This window comes from Peromyscus leucopus, chromosome 4, assembly GCF_004664715.2.
Source record: "Peromyscus leucopus breed LL Stock chromosome 4, UCI_PerLeu_2.1, whole genome shotgun sequence".
Taxonomy (NCBI): domain Eukaryota; kingdom Metazoa; phylum Chordata; class Mammalia; order Rodentia; family Cricetidae; genus Peromyscus; species Peromyscus leucopus.
Genome location: NC_051066.1, coordinates 149342292 through 149360009, shown reverse-complemented (window position 1 = coordinate 149360009; position 17718 = coordinate 149342292).

Here is a 17718-nt window from a genome sequence, read left to right as displayed (position 1 = left end):
TAATAATAATAATAATAATAATAATAATAATAATAATAACAACAACAACAAATGAAAAATAAAAGAACTTAGTGGGAAACTCCACACATGAGACCCTCCCTCCCTCTCTTTCTCTCTTCCTGGTCTTTTTAGCAGTGACTTGCTATGTAGCCCAGGCTGGCCTCTGACTCTGTAGTCCTCTTGCCTTAGCCTCCAGAGTGCTGGAATTATTGGCATGAGACACCATGACTGTTGAGTTTTCCTCTCTTCAGATATGTAGGAAAAGTTCATTTAGCTCCCCATCTTCAGGGCCAAAATCCAACATCAGGCAGTTGGACATCTGTTTCACTTCTGGAGCCTGGTAGCAAATGGAATCATGGCAGGAATATGTTCAAAAAGGATAATGTGAGTGGCAGGAAGCCAGAGAGCCCAAAGTGGGGAGAATGTTTTGTTTATTTCTATGTCCTTAGCAGTGGGACTAACACCCAGCATTCAGTGGGCCCTCAGATAACATCTGGGTGATGAATTTGATGAAACCAGCCCAGCTTCTGAAGCAGCATCAGTGTTGGGGGACTTCTAAACCTCCCAAAGCACCAGGTGAGCTTTGGGTTTGATTTCCTCAGCAAGATCCAGTGGAAGGTCAAAGGTTAGAGCCTGGTCAACTTTGCCTTCCAAGTCCTGGTCCCTGGAGTCCCCAGGGCCTGTCCACACCCTTCCTCTGCATTCCTCAGCTCTGCGGTCCCCATCTCCTTTCAACACCCTGTGTTTTGTCTGAGGATGGAATGGGCTGAATAATATTTTCCATGTTCTCAACGAGACCCAAGAATGGGCATGACTCAGAGAAGAGCCCTGCCTGCCAGAAGCAGAACACAGATGCGCCACCAGGGGGCGCCATATGTCCACGGTCCCTTCTTTCTGGGTAAAGACCAGAAGTTGTTTGCTGAGCTGTATTGGTTGTCCCTGGCTGGATACAGCCAACTTTCTGGGCCCAGAAGGAAATAGATTGCACAGGTTCCCTTTCCCTGTAGAAGGTCAGCATTGAGACCCAGACTCTGTGTACTTTGCCTATATGATTCACGCAGCCCTCAGAACTTACGTTATCTGTTATTATTGGTAAAATGGTGTCCGTAACAACAACCCCATTGGATGGCTGTAAGCCTGTAATTGAACAGAATCCTGCAGGAATCGGGGGCTGATCAGGTCAGGGCTGTGGACTATTAGAGTAATTGACTTGGGGCAGTGGCTCTCAGCTAAGTCCCAGCAGAACTCGAATCCTAGACAACCGGCCACACCAGACTCCAAACCCAGGACCCAGCACATGCTGGGCACGTGTCCTACACACAGCTGAATTTCAGCCCTACTCCATTCCCCCCCCCAACACACACAACTTTTTCTTTCTTTTTATTCTTTTTTTTTTGGAGACAGGGTCTCTCTAAGTAGCCCTGGCTATCCTGTAACTCGCTCTGTAGACCAGGCTGGCCTCGAATTCCCAGAGATCCATCTGCCTCTGCCAGGGGCTGGGATTAAAGATGTACGCCATCACACTTGGCCTTTTTATTTTTTAAACATGTGTGTGTACATGTGCCCATGGCTGAGTACGGCAGTCAGGACAACTTGCAGGAGTTGGTTCTCTCCTGCTGGGTAGGCTGCAGGTCTAGAATTCGGGTCACCAGATGTGGAGACAGATGGCTTTACTAGTGACGGTCCAGCCTAGCTGCTTTCACTTTTCCTCCCAGTAGCTGAAATCCAAGGCCTGTCCGTCTCATTCTCCGTGTGTGTTTGGTTTTTTTTGTGTGTGTGTACTCGTACGTGGTCACGCTTATGGAGGTCAGAGGTCAACCCTCAGTGTCTTCCTCAGTTGCTCACCACCTTCTTTCGTTTGTTTAGTGTGTTTGTTTATGTACCTGAATGTGGACGTGTGCATGCCGTGGTGTACATGTGGAGATCAGAGGACAGCCTTCAAGGCTAGCCAGTGGGCAAGTTTGCAGGGCAGTCCCTGTAGAGACACTGAGGCATGATACATGAGCTGTGTCCTCTGGCTTTTACCTGGATTCTGGGACTCTGGCCTCAGGTCTTCGTGCTTTACCCACTGAGCCACGTCCCCAGCCCACCACATGTGTGCGTGCGTGTGCGTATGAGATGGTCTCTCCCGAACCCAGGAATCCTAACTCGGGTCCTCATGTGTGCACAGCAGGTGTTTTACTGACCCAGCCATCTCCCCAGCCTCTTTGCTTGTTCTTTTGGGGACAAGGTCTTACTATGTAGCCCAGGCTGGTCTAGAACTTGTATTATATAACCTGGACTAACCTTGAACTTGCCAGCCTTCTCCCTTAGCCTACTGAATTTATGCTAAGAGGGCATTCTTTTTTTTTTTTTTTTTTCCTGGAGCTGAGGACAGAATCCAGGGCCTTGCGCTTGCTAGGCAAGCGCTCTACCACTGAGCTTAGCCCCCAACCCATTTTTTTTTTTTTTTTTTGGTTTTGTTTTTCTGGGACAGGAGTTTCTCTGTGTAATTTTGGTGCCTGTCCTGGATCTTGCTCTGTAGTCCAGGCTGGCCTCGAACTCACAGAGATCCGCCTGGCTCTGCCTCCCGAGTGCTGGGATTAAAGGCGTGTGCCACCTCCGCCCAGCCTTTTGTTTTGTTTGAGACAGAGTTTCTCTGTGCAATAGTCTTGGCTGTCTTGGAACTTGCTTTGTAGACCAGGCTGGCTTCAAACTCACTGAGCTCTGCCTGTCTGCCTGCCTCTGCCTCCCGAGTGCTGGGATTGAAGGTGTGCAGGGCATTCTTTTCTTAGCAGGGCTCAAGGAGCCTTTTACTCAACTCTGATGTACCTATGAATCTGCCTAGAGCACCACAGAGATTTCCCCTGGAGGGCCTCAGAATGTGATGCCCCGCAGTCAGGCACCTGAGCATAATGAGTGGTTTTGTTTGTTTACTTACGTACTTCATTAATTAATTAACTTTAATTTTATGGTGTTTTGCCTGCATGTGTGCCATGTTTGCCTAAGTGCCTGTGGAGGTCAGAGAGGGTGTCAGATCCCTTAGAACTTAAGTTGTAGCTAGCTGTGAGCCTCCCGGTGCTTGTCGGGATCTGTACCCAGGCCCCAGTCTTAACTGCTGAGCCAACTCTCCAGCCCAGTACTAAGTCTTGGAAACTGGGAGAAGTATGGAAGAGCTGCTGGGCTCTGTCTTCTGCTTCCGGCTTTGAAGCAAGCCATGGAAGAACTCCCTGACCCGAGAACCTCAGAAAGTCCCTGCCCTGCACACAGAGCCGTGTTCCCGTGACTGCATTGCTCAAAGGGGCCAGGAGAGGGCACCAGATCCCCTGGAACGGAAGTCACACGCTCTTGCAAGCTTCCCATATTCCAGGCCTCTGCAAGAGCTCAGCCCTTGCTTTAGCTCCAAATTAAAAACAAACAAAAGAAAAGAAAAAGACCCCCCACGGAAACAAAAACGGGGGTTGTGGATATAGCTCAGTTGCTGGAGTTGGTAGCATGCCCTGGGTTGCTGGGTTGGCAGCATTAGCTTTAGACTGCACTGAACAGTCACCAGAAAAACCTGTTCCACAAGCAGAAACATCTGTTGGCACAGTTAGTGGTCCGCCAGCTGCAAGCCAGCATGATGGGACTCTTGTCCTCACCAGACTTCTAACCTTAAGTGGGAAGCTTTCAAACCAGTCTGGCCAGATAGGAAACTGGTTGGAGTTGGCAGACAGACAGTTTCCAGACACAATAGCTTCGAAAAGGTAGACCCAGAAAGGCAAAGGTGTTATTGTGAATCTTTTTTTAACCGTTTCTGGGACTGAACCCAGCGTTTTATGCTTTTGAGGTAGAATGTTCTACCACTCAGCTAAATTCTCCACCCTTAAGGTAGCCTTTCTCTACTTACTTTTATTTTATCTTGAGACAGGGTCTCATGTCCAGGCTTGTTCTCAAACTCAAAGTTGCTGAGGATGACCTCGAACTCCTGAACCTACTGCCTCCACTTCTTTTTGTTATTGTTGTCTTGAGACAGGGTTTCTCTGTGTAGCCCTGCATGTCCTGGAACTTGCTCTGTAGACTAGGCTGGCCTCGAACTACTGCCCAGCATGCCTTCGTGTCTAACATGCTCACATCACAGTTGTACCACCATGCTCGGTTTTTGTAGAGCTGGGGTTTGAACCCAGGGCCTCATCTGTATAGGCAGGCAAGGACTCCATCCATAAGCTGCTTTAAAGAAAGTCTTGAAAAAACTAGTTGGTTTCAATGTTTTTTTCCTATGCATATGTGTGGAGGGCAGGGGACTGCTTTGGGAGGAGTTTCTTCTCTGCCTCTGTCATGTGAATCCCAGGCATCAAACTCAGGTCTTTGGGCTTGGCAGCAAGCCAAGTTGCTCCCTGAGCTACCTCGGTGACCCTCAGAGGGGTTTGTTTGTGTGTTCGCTTGTTTGGGGCTGGCTAACCATGGAGCTCAGTTTGCACTGCCTGTGGGAGGCTCTGGGGGGGCTCTCCAGCACTGCCTAGAAAAAACAGGTTTTTCTCTTCAGTCCCGTCCTCCACTTGCCTCAGCCTCCCGAGTGGTGGGTTCATAGAGAGTGTGCAGCCACCTCACTTACCCGCGTTTGTTGTTTACCAGGGTACGGGGGTGAGCCACAAAATTGTGAGTTGGTGCTCTTGCCTGGGAACGTCCAAGCACTCTTGCTGACCGCAATGGAAATGACCCTCTCCATAGAAGGTGGAACCAGTAGGCTTGGGGCCAGGCCCTTGGCCCATGTCACCTTTTTTTGTTATCACACAGAGATTCTGTCTAGCTTTGTCTTGGAAAGGCTGCTGGAGAGCACAAGTGTATTTATCACCTGAAGCAAAGCTACTCTGTAGCCCTCCCTCAAATGCCTAAGCTAACCACAATGCATCACTCCGGCTTTCCGTTGAAGACGTGTTCACTCAGCACTTTCTTAAAAAAGAAAGAGAAGAAACATTGTCTCATTTGTCGCCTGTAGCCCAGCTCAGACTCTCTATGCAGCTGATTTTGCTTCTTATGCCTCAGTTTCCCAAATGCGGGGATTCCAGACTGTGCCAACCCCAGCCCCAACCAGTGCCTATTTTAACTCCTAACCATCTATCCTGGTCTCCTTCCTCTTGACTCCAGGCATTCACCTAGAATGTTTTCTAACGTTCAGGAGATCTGCCTGTCTTTGTGGAGCCCCTGCTCCAGGGTGCCCGGCTCTTGGGAAGTTTGAAATCCTCCATCTGTTCCGAGGCAAGTGTCGGCGGAGCCTTCGTGGCCTCGAGAACCCATATGTCACTGGAGGTGTCTTTACATAAATGCTCAGGGATCAACTGTCACCGGGGTCCTTAAAAAGCACTTCCCAGTCCATTTCCCATGAGCTCATCCACCCTGAATGGTGTGGGAGTCACTGGGGGCAGGCAGGAAGCTGTTCAAAGTCACCACAGTGGACGATGCCCCAGCCAGGCACAGACTCTTTCCCTACAACCTTCCCAGGAAGGTGGCCTGAAGCGGCAGTCTTCTGGGGTCAGCCTGGAGAACCTTGCCTGTGACTGTCGGGGCTGCCTGCAGGTGTTAGCCGACTTGATCTTTCTGAAGCCTCCATGTGGCTGATCATTCCTTGCTTCAAACCCGTCCTTCCCCAAAGTGTAGTCAGGTGACCCCTGGCCTGGTTCTCCACTCACTTTTCTGGGAGCTTCTAACCTGCTTTTTCTTCTTTTCTTTTTCCTTTTTTTGTTTTTTGTTTTTTGTTTTTTTGTTTTTCAAGACAGGGTTTCTCTGTGTAGCTTTGGGCCTTTCCTGGATCTCACTCTGTAGACCAGACTAGCCTCGAACTCACAGAGATCCACCTGCCTCTGCCTCCTGAGTGCTGGGATTAAAGGCGTGCACCACCAGCACCCGGCCTCTTTTCTTTTTTGCCCCTTCCATGCACCCGGCCTCTTTTCTTTTTTGCCCCTTCCAAGACAGGGTCTCACTATGTACCTCTGGCTCTCCTGGAACTTGCTCTATAGACCAGGCTGTTGCAGGACATTTGACCACACTGTAACCCCAAGATTGCGTTGTTTACTGGGAAAACTTGTTCCTAGTTGTGGTGTGGCTCAGCTCTAGCACACACCTTTAATCTAAGGGCTTTCCGCTTGAATATTGTCAACAGGATTAAATACAGCCAACCATAGCTCAAGAGGAGGAGCAAGCAAACAGTTAACAGGAAGTGAATATAGGATAATTAAGAAAAAACCCGGAGAGTAACAGGGAGTGAGGAGGACGGATAGAGAGACGCACAGGAAGTAGAAGGGAGGGTCATGGAGTTGGAGAGGTTTTTTTTTATTTGAGGTGGTGTGGAAGGAGGCTTCTGGGACGTTGGCTGGGGAGGGGGAAGGTCAGTGTACAAAAAAATTATTCCATAACACCAGGCTCGCCTCAAACTCACAGAGATCCACCTGCTTCTGCCTCCGAGTGCTGGGGTTAAAGGTGTGCGCCACCACCTCCTACCTCTAGTTATCTTGATTTCCTCACAGCCCTGGAGAGCCTTGTGGATTGACAGTCTCCACCACACTCCCAGTGGGGGTGATGTCACCTCCAATCATGGCTTCTATAACCACTGGATGCTAGGGCCACCCCGGATGCACAACTCCCCCTGTGTCAGCTGGTACCAACTATAGTTCCCACAGCTGACTTCCAGAGGGAGGAGGACCTCAGAAGGCATACTGCCTCCTCTGCCCCTCTCCCTCCCCGAGCCCTGTCAACTGGATCTCTAAATGATCCAGAACCTAACAGTTGTAGCCATCTTCATATTCTCCACCCTGGTCTACCATATGTTCATCTCAGGCCTGGAATATCCCAGCTAGTCTCCACCTAAGATATGTTTATCTCAAACCTGGAATATTCGAGCTGTGCTCCCCACTCCCAAGGGGCCCTGCAGCATGCTTTGGTTCTTTTTAGCCTAGATTCAGCCCCTAAAACAGCTAACCCTTTCCTCCATGTCTTCTCTGCTGAGAGCCTCCAGGGATTTCTGGTCTCATCCAGAATAAAAATAAACATTCTTGTGTGTGTGTGTGTGTGTGTGTGTGTGTGTGTGTGTGTGTGTGTGTGTACCCTTGGAGGCCAGAAGAGGTCATGAGATCTCTGGAGCTGGAGGTAAAGATGACTGTAAGCTGTCTAACATAGGTGTTAGGATCCAAAGTCAGATCGTCTAGAAGAGCAGCAAGTGCTTTTAACCACAGACAGCCTCAGCCCTGGTGGGTTTTTGTTTTGTTTTGTTTGTTTGGTGTATACGAGTGGTTTGCTGGCATGTACGCATGTGTACCACATACATTCCTGGTGTCTAAGGAAGTCAGAGGAAGGCATCAGATCGATCCCTTGGAACTAGAGTTACAGATAGTTGCAAGGCTCCATGTGGGTGCTGGGAATCAAACCTGGGTCCTGGGGACTCACAACCATCTGTAACTCCAGTACCAGAGGAGTTGAAGCCCTTTCCTCTGACCTCCAGGGGCACCAGGCATGTACATGGTACATGGCCTTACACGCAGGCAAACACCCATATACACAATAGAAAACTAATTAAAATTTTAAAAAAGGCAACAAGTGCTTTGACATCTGGGCCATCCCTCTCTGGGCCCTTGTTTGTGTTTTGAGACAACATTCTATAGACCAGGCTGCCCTCCAACTTATTAGTGTCCAAGGATAACCTTGAACTCCTCATCCTTCTGCCCCTCCCCCCAAGTGCCAGGATCAAAATCAGGGCTGTGGTCAAGATAACTAAAGACTTACCAAGTGAGCTACATCCCTAGCTTTGGGGGCCTTTTTTCCTTTTTAAAGATTTTATTAAGGGACGTATGTCACCATCACCAAGATTTTGTGTATATGTAGCTATAGGGAGGGGTAATCACATGTGAGTGCAGATGTCTATGGGGGCCAGAAGAGGGCATCAGATCCCTCAGAGCTGGTGTTAGAAGCAGTTGTAAGCAGCTGGGCGGTGGTGGCACACGCCTTTAATCCCAGCACTCGGGAGGCAGAGCCAGGTGGATCTCTGTGAGTTCGAGGCCAGCCTGGGCTACCAAGTGAGTTCCAAAGCTACACAGAGAAACCCTGTCTTAAAAAAAAAAAAAAAAAAAAGAAGCAGTTGTAAGTTACCTGAGTGGGTGCTGGGATTTCAGACTTGGGTCATCTCTGAGAATAGTAGGGGCTTTTTTTTTTTTTTAATTTTATTTATTTATTATATATAAAGTGTTCTGCCTGCATCCCCCCCAGGCCAGAAGAGGGCACCAGATTTCATTACAGATGGTTGTAAACTATCATGTGGCTGCTAGGAATTGAACTCGGGACCTCTGGAAGAACAGCCAGTGCTCTTAACCTCTGAGCCATCTCTCCAGGCCCCAGTAGGTGCTTTTTAACCCTTCAGCTTCCCAGGACTTCTGTGTGTGTTTGTTCTGTTTTTTTTTGAGACAAGAGCTCACGTCGTAGCCCAGGCTGGCCTCCCACTTGCTCTGGAGCAGAGGATGAGCTTGAACAGCCTCTCCTGCCTCCACTTGCTGGGATTGCAGGCGTGGGTCACCACACCAGGCTGGAACTGAACTCTGGAAACCGGTCTGAGGTCTCTTCCTGTTCTCCCATCTTTGACTGCCTCATGGCCCAGTTTCCTTCCAGGGCACAGCAGGTCCCAGTACTGGACTGTCCCCATCCCCACAGTTCTAAGAACAGTCCTGCAGTGGCTGGGTGAGCTCTTCTGTCCTCTCCGGAGCTGCGGAGTATACATCCCGAGGATCCTAAAATGGGATTGTTCTGTTACTGACATGGTCCTGGACGTGGTGGGGTGTTGAGCTGCATTCTTGGCCACCGTCTACTAGGTGAAAGCAGACTTCCTTCCCCAGGACCTCAGACACTGCCACTGGTCCCCTGGACCAGCTTGCAATGCAGGTCCCTGGGCACCTCCACACCTTCCTACTTGTCTCACCCAGGTCTGGGCTCAGCTGTCCCCTCTTGAGAGCCCCCACCTCCCCACTGCCACTGCTGCTCACGCCCAGCTCTGTCCCCTTCCTGCCGTTGTTTTCCTCCCACAGCCCCCCTGCTGTGGCCTGCTGTGGACACTCACCAGAACTCCTGAAGCCAACCATTTGGTCTAGCTTCCAGCAATTGACAACAGGATCTGGTATGGTAGGCACTCAATAGACAGGTTTCCAAGGAGCAAATAAACACCAGCCCTTGTGACTGAATCATGAGTGGGAGACTTTGGCCTCAAGAGACTTCGTCTCTCAGCCTGGTGGTGGTGGTGGTGGTGGTGGTGGTGGTGGTGGTGGTGGTGATGATGGAGGTGCATGTCTTTAATCCCAGCACTAGGGAGGCAGAGGCAGGAGGATATCTATGAGTTCGAGGCCAGCCTGGTCTACAAAGTAAATTATAGGACAGCCAGGGATGTGTAAAGAGACCCTATTAAAAAACAAAACATAACAAAAACCAAAAACGAAAAAGAAAGTCATGGGTCAAGGCCAGTCTGTCTAGGTTGGTGATTTGCAGAGTCCTGAATGGAGAAGGAGATGAGCCATGTAGACACAGACACCAGCACCCAAGGAAGAGGCACAAAAAGAGCCACCGTCCGAAGTGGTCCACTTACACACCTGGGCCCAATATGGAGAGGGTTCGGGCCAGCTCCGTTCCAGAAAGCCACCAGGACTGTCCACCCTCTTGTGTCGGGTGTGGTGCTAGCAAGCCTGTGGTCCCATTGCTTGAGAGGTAGAGGCTAAAGTTCTGGGCCATCCTTGGCTACACAGGGAGTTCAAGGCTAGCCTGAGTTACAAGAGACCTCGTCTGAAAAAACCAAACAGCTGGAAGTCGTGGCCCAGTTAGCTGAGTTAGCCAGCCTAGCACACCAGAGGACCTACCTTTGAGTCTCAGCCGAAATGGGGTGGTGGCACACTGGCTTGAAATCCCAGAAGAGTGGGGGTAGGAGAGTGAGTTCGAGGCCACCCTTGGCCTCAGCCAGTTCCTTGGGCCACCTGGGCTGAGTGAGACCCTGTCTCAAAACAAACACGGGGTTGGAGAGGTGGTTCATATGTGGGCTGCTCTTGCAGGGGAACTGAGTTCTGTTTCCATTGCCCACAGGCTACTTACGACCCCCTCTAATCCCAGCTCCAGGGGATGAGGCCCTGCTCTGGCCTCTCTACTGGTGTGCACACAATGCCCTCTCCAACACAAAATAACAAATAAAAATAGTTCTCTAGAACCAACAAGGTGGGCCTGGAGGGATGGCTCAGTGGTTAAGAACACTTGCTGTGTTCCCATTGAGTCCGATCGCAGCACCCACACTCAACAGCGGCTCAGAGCCACCAGAAACTCCAGGGGATGCAGCGGCGCCTTCTGGCACCCACACAGGTGGCCTACATAGACACAAAAATAAAAATAGATCTGAAAAACCAAATGGATTAAAAATAAATGAAAGGAGCAAGGCTCTGACTCAGAGCTTATAAAATGGATCTGGTAGACCTACTGGGGGCTGGACAGGATTCTGCCGGTAATGCGTCTACAACTTCCTTAGGAGTTCCAGGACAGCCAAGAGTTGGGGATCTGCCTGCCTCTGTCTCCTAAATACTGGAATTTGCTCGGTTAGACTGCTTGTCTAGCAGGTGTGAAGCTCTGGGCTTCCAGTTCCAGCTTTGCCTGCACTGGGTGTGATGATGGGGAGCGTCCGTAATCCCAGCACCTGGGAGGTGGGTGTGGGAGGATTGAAATTCACTCACCCTTTGCCATGGCTGCCTTGAGTGAGTCCCCGAGTTCCATTGCACTCAGACCCTGTTTCAAAAACAAAAAAATCACAGCACTCCACTCAGGAGGCAGAAGTGAAGTCTGTGAGTTTGAGGCTAGCCTGGTCTGTCTACGTGACAAGTTCCGGGCTAGCCAGGGCTAGGCAGTGAAACCGCAGTTGCAATCAAACAAAACTAGGACAAGAGCAACCACGATAAAATACCAAGTCAGCACAGCTGGAGTGACCCTGAAGTGGGCGGGCTGAAGTCCGGCTTCGGGCTTCCCAGAATCTCTGACCTGTATACTAAGAGCGGGCTCTAACTTCCCGCCTGCAACATCAGTAGCAATGCAGTAAATCTAATTGGTTGCACCCTTGCCGGACGGCGGTGACACACACCTTTAACCCTAGCACTCCAGAGGCAGAGGCAGGCAGATCTCTGTGAGTTCGAGGCCAGCCTGGTCTACAGAGTGAGTTCCAGGACAGGCACCAAAACTATACAGAGAAACCCTCGTCTTGAAAAACAAAAAACAAAACAAAACAACAAAAAGAAAACGGGTTGTACCCGATTGCTAGAAGGGACGTTTTCCTAGGGCTGGATGTAGCTCAGCTGGTCATATAGCTTCATATAGCTTGCCTAGCATGTATGAAGCCTGGGCCCAATTTAATACTATAGAAATTGGGAATGGAAGCAGGAGGCTCAGTTCTAGGTCATCCTTGGCTATATAGCTACATAGCCTGGGATACATGAGACCCTGTCTCAAAAAAGAAAAGAAAAATTTATGTTGTTCTCTCTCTCTACAGCTGTACACTTCTCCCCTAAAGATGCTATCCCTTTTAGTAGACGGATTTTCTAGTTTTTTGTTTTGTTTTGTTTTGTTTTGTTTTGTTTTGTTTTGTTTTGAGATGGTCTTATTATGTAGCCTGGGCTGGCCTAAAGCTTGCTTTGTAGACTAGGCTGACATTGACCTCATAGAGATCTGCCTGCCTCTGTCTCCTAAATACTGGAATTAGAGATGTATACCACTACACCAGTGATTTTCCTAGTGTTTGTTTGTTTGTTTGTTTTTGTTTTTTGAGACAGGGTTTCTCTGTGTAGCTTTGGAGCCTATCCTGGAATTTGCTCTGTAGACTGAGCTGGCCTTGAACTCACAGAGATCCGCCTGCCTCTGCCTCCCCAGTGCTGGGATTAAAGGAGTGTACCACCAACAACCTTTTTCTTTTTCTTTTTTAATGTTTTTTGAGACCGAGTCTCATGTAGTCCAGGTGGCTTCAAAACTCACTATGTAGCAAAGGTTGGCCTTGAACTCCTGCTTCTTCTGCCTCCATCTCCTGAGTGCTGGGATCACAGTCTGTATCACTACGTATAGCTTGTGTCATCAGTTTTGAATGTTTAGCCACTGCTTTCAGAGTCCCCTTTAAACACTCCTACATGCTAAGTATTTTTTTCATTCAATAATTATATTTATGATATTCATTAATTACATTAATTGTATTGATTTATTGCATTCATGATATTTCGTCCTGATACTACTGTCCATTTGTGGGGTTTTTCCATCATACAAAACAGAGATTCTGTACTTAGAAAATCATTGCTCTATATTCCTTTCTTCTCCATCTTGAGGTAACATCTTATCTTTCTGTCTCTATGAATTTATATATTCTATATATTTCATGTAATACAATTCTATAATATTTGTCCTTTTTTGTTTGTTTGTTTTTGTTTTTCAAGACAGAGTTTTTCTGTGTAGTTTTGCACCTTTCCTGGAACTCGCTTTGTAGACCAGGCTGGCCTCGAACTCACAGAGATCTGCCTGGCTCTGCCTCCCGAGTGCTGGGATTAAAGGTGTGTGCCACCACCGCCCGGCTTTCCTTTTTTTTGAATGTAAAAACATTTTGTGTACAACTGTAGGAGAAATAATACACAGATAGCTTGAACATAAAAACAGGTTATAACGTAAAAGTCCAGGGCTCTTTTAAACAGTAAAATATTTTCTCTGTAGAAAATGGTATAAATGATAACATTTCCCAATAAGCCTTTTAAAGCCAAATAATAGCTGATTTATACATATAAATACTGATTAGATTCTGGGATATAGAAGAAACCTATCTTCATCTGTTCAGAGAGCTATGTTTTACTTAAGTTGTGTAAGTAAGATTCCTATTCATCTTCCCCTTCATTGTTTGATTTATGGCAGACATTTTTCTATAGAATAATCCATATTTCTTTTTTTTTTAAAGATTTATTTATTTATTATGTATACAGCATGTATGACTGCAGGTCAGAAGAGGGCACCAGATCTCATTACAGATGGTTGTGAGCCCCCATGTGGTTGCTGGGAATTGAACTCAGGACCTCTGGAAGAACAGTCAGTGCTCTTAACCTCTGAGCCATCTCTCCAGCCCCAATAATCCATATTTCTAAAAAGATTTTAGCTTCCCCTCCTGAAAGAATGGCCAGCATTTTCTTTCATCAGCTTGTTATAGTACAAATTCTTATCCTAATAGTGAAATGTTTCACTAAACCTTGCCCAGTGATTGGGTAAAACCAAAACCTATTATAAGCCACAGTCATCCTATGGTCTCCCCAGCTATGTAGCCTCCCTGGATCTGTGGGTTGCAGTCTGATTGTCCTTTGCTTTATATCTAGTATCCACTTGAGTGGGTACATACCATCCTACATGCTATTATCCTAGGCTCAAAGAGTCCCTGGGCAGCTGAAGGGAAGCTGTTCACAGTTTCCTCCCAGACTGAAACCTTCCACCATGCAGGAAGCTCCTTAAGCAGGAAGGTAAACAACTCAAAACAACTTCGGGAAGCTCCTAAAACTGAGCAGATCCACTAGGCTCCTCCCTGCCGGAGTCAGTCAGGAAAACAGAGAGTCCCTCTCAGACAGAGCCAAGGTACAAAGGAGACTCTCAGACCAGACCTGGAAGAAGCAGAACCCAGCAGAGCTGCCTGGAAGAGCATTAGACAAACCGAGGTACCTGGAGAGGACAGTCTCCACCCTGTGGAACTGTCCGCAGGCTGTGCAGTGTGCTCCGGGTTCCCATGCTGGGTGGACACTTGGTGATGTGTCCACATTGCCAAGCAACCTGTCTTGAGTCATTTCTGCTCCTGTAAGTGACCCCCAATATGACCACTGGTGCATCCAATACCATCAAAGGTGGACGTTGGTGGTATCCATGTTTTGGTCTGTCATGGGCTCCCCGTATGGAGTGAGTTGACAAGTATGTTGCTGTATCTCCTCAGGAAAAGTCTTGCCACACAACAGTTTGTAGCAGAGAGGTGGGGTGCCATGGCAGATACAGGGTGCCCTGTCCCAACTATCCTTTCTGTCTGAGATCCCTGATGTCTGATGTCAAGATGGAGGAGGCCTGAGCTGGGGCCGGAGGCATCATGGCTTGCCACTGTCCTGAGGCTGCTGAGAAAGGGACAAGGGGAGTGGGGGTGGGGTGAGGGGATGGGGGTGGGGGATGGGGGGTTGGAGGTACTTCTGTCTGCTGTGGGCATTTTATCCCTGAATCTCTGGGCACAGCAGTAGCTCCTTTGAGCTGCTCTGATGGAAGGCCACTGCCTGATCTAGGGTGGCCCACAGCCTGGTGCCTCTGTCCCCACCCCTACATTGCCAGTCTTGTTTTGCATTCAGATAGCAGCAGCTTCCTATTGTCATGGAGGTACCCCGCCCGCCCGCAGCCTCGGTCTTCTCACACCCCCATTATGACTCACTCGGCTACTTTTGAATGGAAATCAAGGATTTGGGAATCCTGAAGTTTGCTCCTTGACTTATTGCCATTCACCAGATTTTTTTGTTTTGTCTTTTGAAACCGGGTCTCTCGCTCTGTAGCACTGGTTAGCCTGGAGCTCCCTGGGTTGCCCAGGTTAGCTTCTAACTTTCCTGGATTGCAGAGGTTTGCCACAACTTCCCCAACTTTTTACTACATTTATTTGTATGCCAGGGAGGGGTGTGCCACAGCATGCTTGTGGAGGAATAACGTCTCTCTTTCTGTTATGTGGTCCCAGAGATCAGCTTGCGTGGCAAGCACATTGCCAGCTGAGCCGGCCGGCGTGAACCACCATGTTTTAAAAGAATATGCTGTGTGCCAGGGAGATACAAAATCGAGCCAGGCATTAAGTGAGAAATCAGGTATAAGAATTTATGTGGTTTTTTCCCCCTTCGTTTTACACATTTTATATGATATGTGTGGGTGTTTTGCCTGCATGTATGTATGTCTGTGTGCCGCTGGTGCGCCTGGTGCCTGTGGAGGCCAGCAGAGGGCGTTGGATCCCCTGGATCTGGAGTTACAGACAGATGTGAGCTGCCATGTGGGTGCTGGGACTTAAATCCCTTTTTCCCTTCTTTTCTCGTGAGGTACTGGGATGCCCTGAGCTGTCTTCCAGCCCCGAGCTTATTCTCAGGTGTCAAGCATCCCTAAGTGTTCATTTATGTTCACCATAAATGCCGAGAGGACAGATAGCGGTCAGATTGACGGAGGAGGGCGGCCCTGGAGTCATGAATCTGTGCTGGGTTTTGAGGGCTGAGTAATGGCTCACAGCTCCTGGGCTGCGCTAATTAAGCGCGTTGACAGGAACTAACTTAATCCCATCAGTGGTCCAGAGGATACTCTTGTCCCTAATTCACAAGTCCTGAGAAATTATTTACAGGAGAGGGATTTGAATCCAGACCGGCCCCTTCAGAGCCTTGCTGGCTGCCCTGTGCTCAGAGTTAGGCGCTCAAGTGGAGAAAGGCCTCCAAAGGCAGGGAGGAGAATTTGAGACTGTCGCCTGAGAACAAAGGAAGACCTTTTAGGGGTTTTGGAGATGGGGGGTGGGGACAGGGAAGTGACCTGGTCAGAATTGAAATTTCAAAAGCTCCCAGTAGCTGGAGGGTGTGGGGGATGGGAAGAGTCAGGGCCTGGAGGCTGCTGGGAGGCGGCTCCCTCCCACCCTGAAAACAGATAACTAAGGTCCTAAGGCTGGTGTTGATCTGCCCATGGAGCTACGCAGTCGCAGTCGGAGGAGCCAGGGGTGGAAGATGTCAGGAAGGTACGTGTCACAGGCCTGGGGGTCGAAGGTCTTGGACCTGAGATCAAGGGTTACGTTCGGTGGCCTGCCAAACTGGGTGGGTGGGTGGGATGTGGATGCATTCGGAGGGGAAAAGGGAATGGACTGGCTCCGGGTTGTGATCAAGTTTCGCGCTGTGGGTTCCATCTTGTTCGTGGTGTGTTTTTGATGTTGCGTGGTTTTGATGGCTTCCTGCAAGAGACTTTGAAAGGTCTTCTTCCCTTAGGATTTGTTTCTTGGAGTTTTAGAGGCGGAAAGGGCTCATTCTTCATTTTTCTCATAAATGTCTTTCACATCCTGCTGCTGGGGATTGGAACCCAGGGCCTTGGGCATGCTGGGTAAGCACTGTACTGTTGAGCACACTGCCTTCCTTTTAAAGGTGTTAAGGATTAATCTCTCTGGGCCTGCTGCCACCCACCCGTGACCTGAGATATGGGTAGTCCCAGCCTCCGAGGAGGCCGGTTAGGATGATTCATTTGCAAAATGTGCATGGGTTAGTCCCGGCACTCGGGAGGAAGACTGTAGGTTTGAGACCAGCTTGGGCTACACGGTCAAAACAAAACCAGTAAATAAGGGTTGGTGAGATGGCTTAGAGGGTAAAGGTGCTTGCCGCCAAGCCTGAGGACCAGAGTTCAATCCCAGGGCTCCCGTGGCAGGACCTCCACATAAAGGGGAGCACACACCGCATACGCACAGACACAGACAGACAGACACATGTATGCAACAAAAGAAAAAAGTAATAAAAATGTAAGTAAGTAAACAAACCAGGTGTGCTGAAGTTTCGACCTCTGGGAGGCTGAGGGAGAAGGATTATCGATTTAGACCAGTTTGGGATACAGGGTAAAAACCAAAGCAACAACCCATGACAGGTGTGGTGACCGCACACCTTTAATCCCAGGCCTGGGAGGCAGAGGTCAGCAGGTCTCTGTGAGTGTGAGACCAGCTTGGTCTACACAGAGAATTCTAGGTCAGCCTGGGCTACATAGTGAGGCCTTATTTTTTTAAAAAAGTGTCTGGTACATGGTGAGCCTCAGCGAAGACAAGCTGTCCTCAAAGGGAACGAGGATGGTAGTGTTGTCATGACAACAGGCTGTTGCCTTAGGAAGAGGTAAAGCCCATAAAAGTTGTCTTGTACTGAGCAGGCCACATTAAGTCACCGTATTTAGTGACAAGAGAGCTCTTTTTTTCCCTCAAGATGAGAGTCAGAGTTTCTCTGTGTAGCCTTTCTAGAACTCTTTGCTCCGTAGACCAGGCTGGTCTTGAACTCACAGAGATCCACCTGCCTCTGCTGGGTTTAATGTGTGCGCCACCACCACACCGCCCGCAAAGAGAACTCTTAAGAAAGATTTGCTTGTATTTATTTGGATCAGCAGACCTGGGACACTTCACGGATATAGTGGTGAACTTGAACAATCAAGTTGTGTCCCAGAAAGCAAACTCCACAGATAATTTTAAAAGGTGCTAACCATGGGGAAGGAAATGAAATTATGATGTGATCCTAGAGAGCCCCTGGAGGAGATGGCCTTTGGCCCTGATCTGAAGCAGGAACAAAGTTCCGATGCGATGGAAATGATTTTCAGGACAGTAGATCCGCTTTGGGGCCCCAAAGAAGGCCCAAGAGCTAGAGTGACTGACATTAACAAATGGGTGACAGAGGGGTGTTTGTATAGGAGAAGTAACCTTGTATGGTTTACAGTCCGTGGTTGACCTTCTGGACAGACATTTTACATAGAAACTATTCAAGATAAAAAGGCTGTTCATGGTCAAATATTTGTTGATCAACTACTATGCCCCAGGCCTGTGCCAGCACAGGGGACAAGGCCAGCGGGAGACACAAAGTCCTTGCTTTTGTACACAGATTCCAAAAAATCAGAGAGAGAGACACTAGGAGAGCACACTGGCTTCTAGAGCACCGGGCTGTCTCAGAAAGATGGGAATGTGGTCTTTGGGGATCA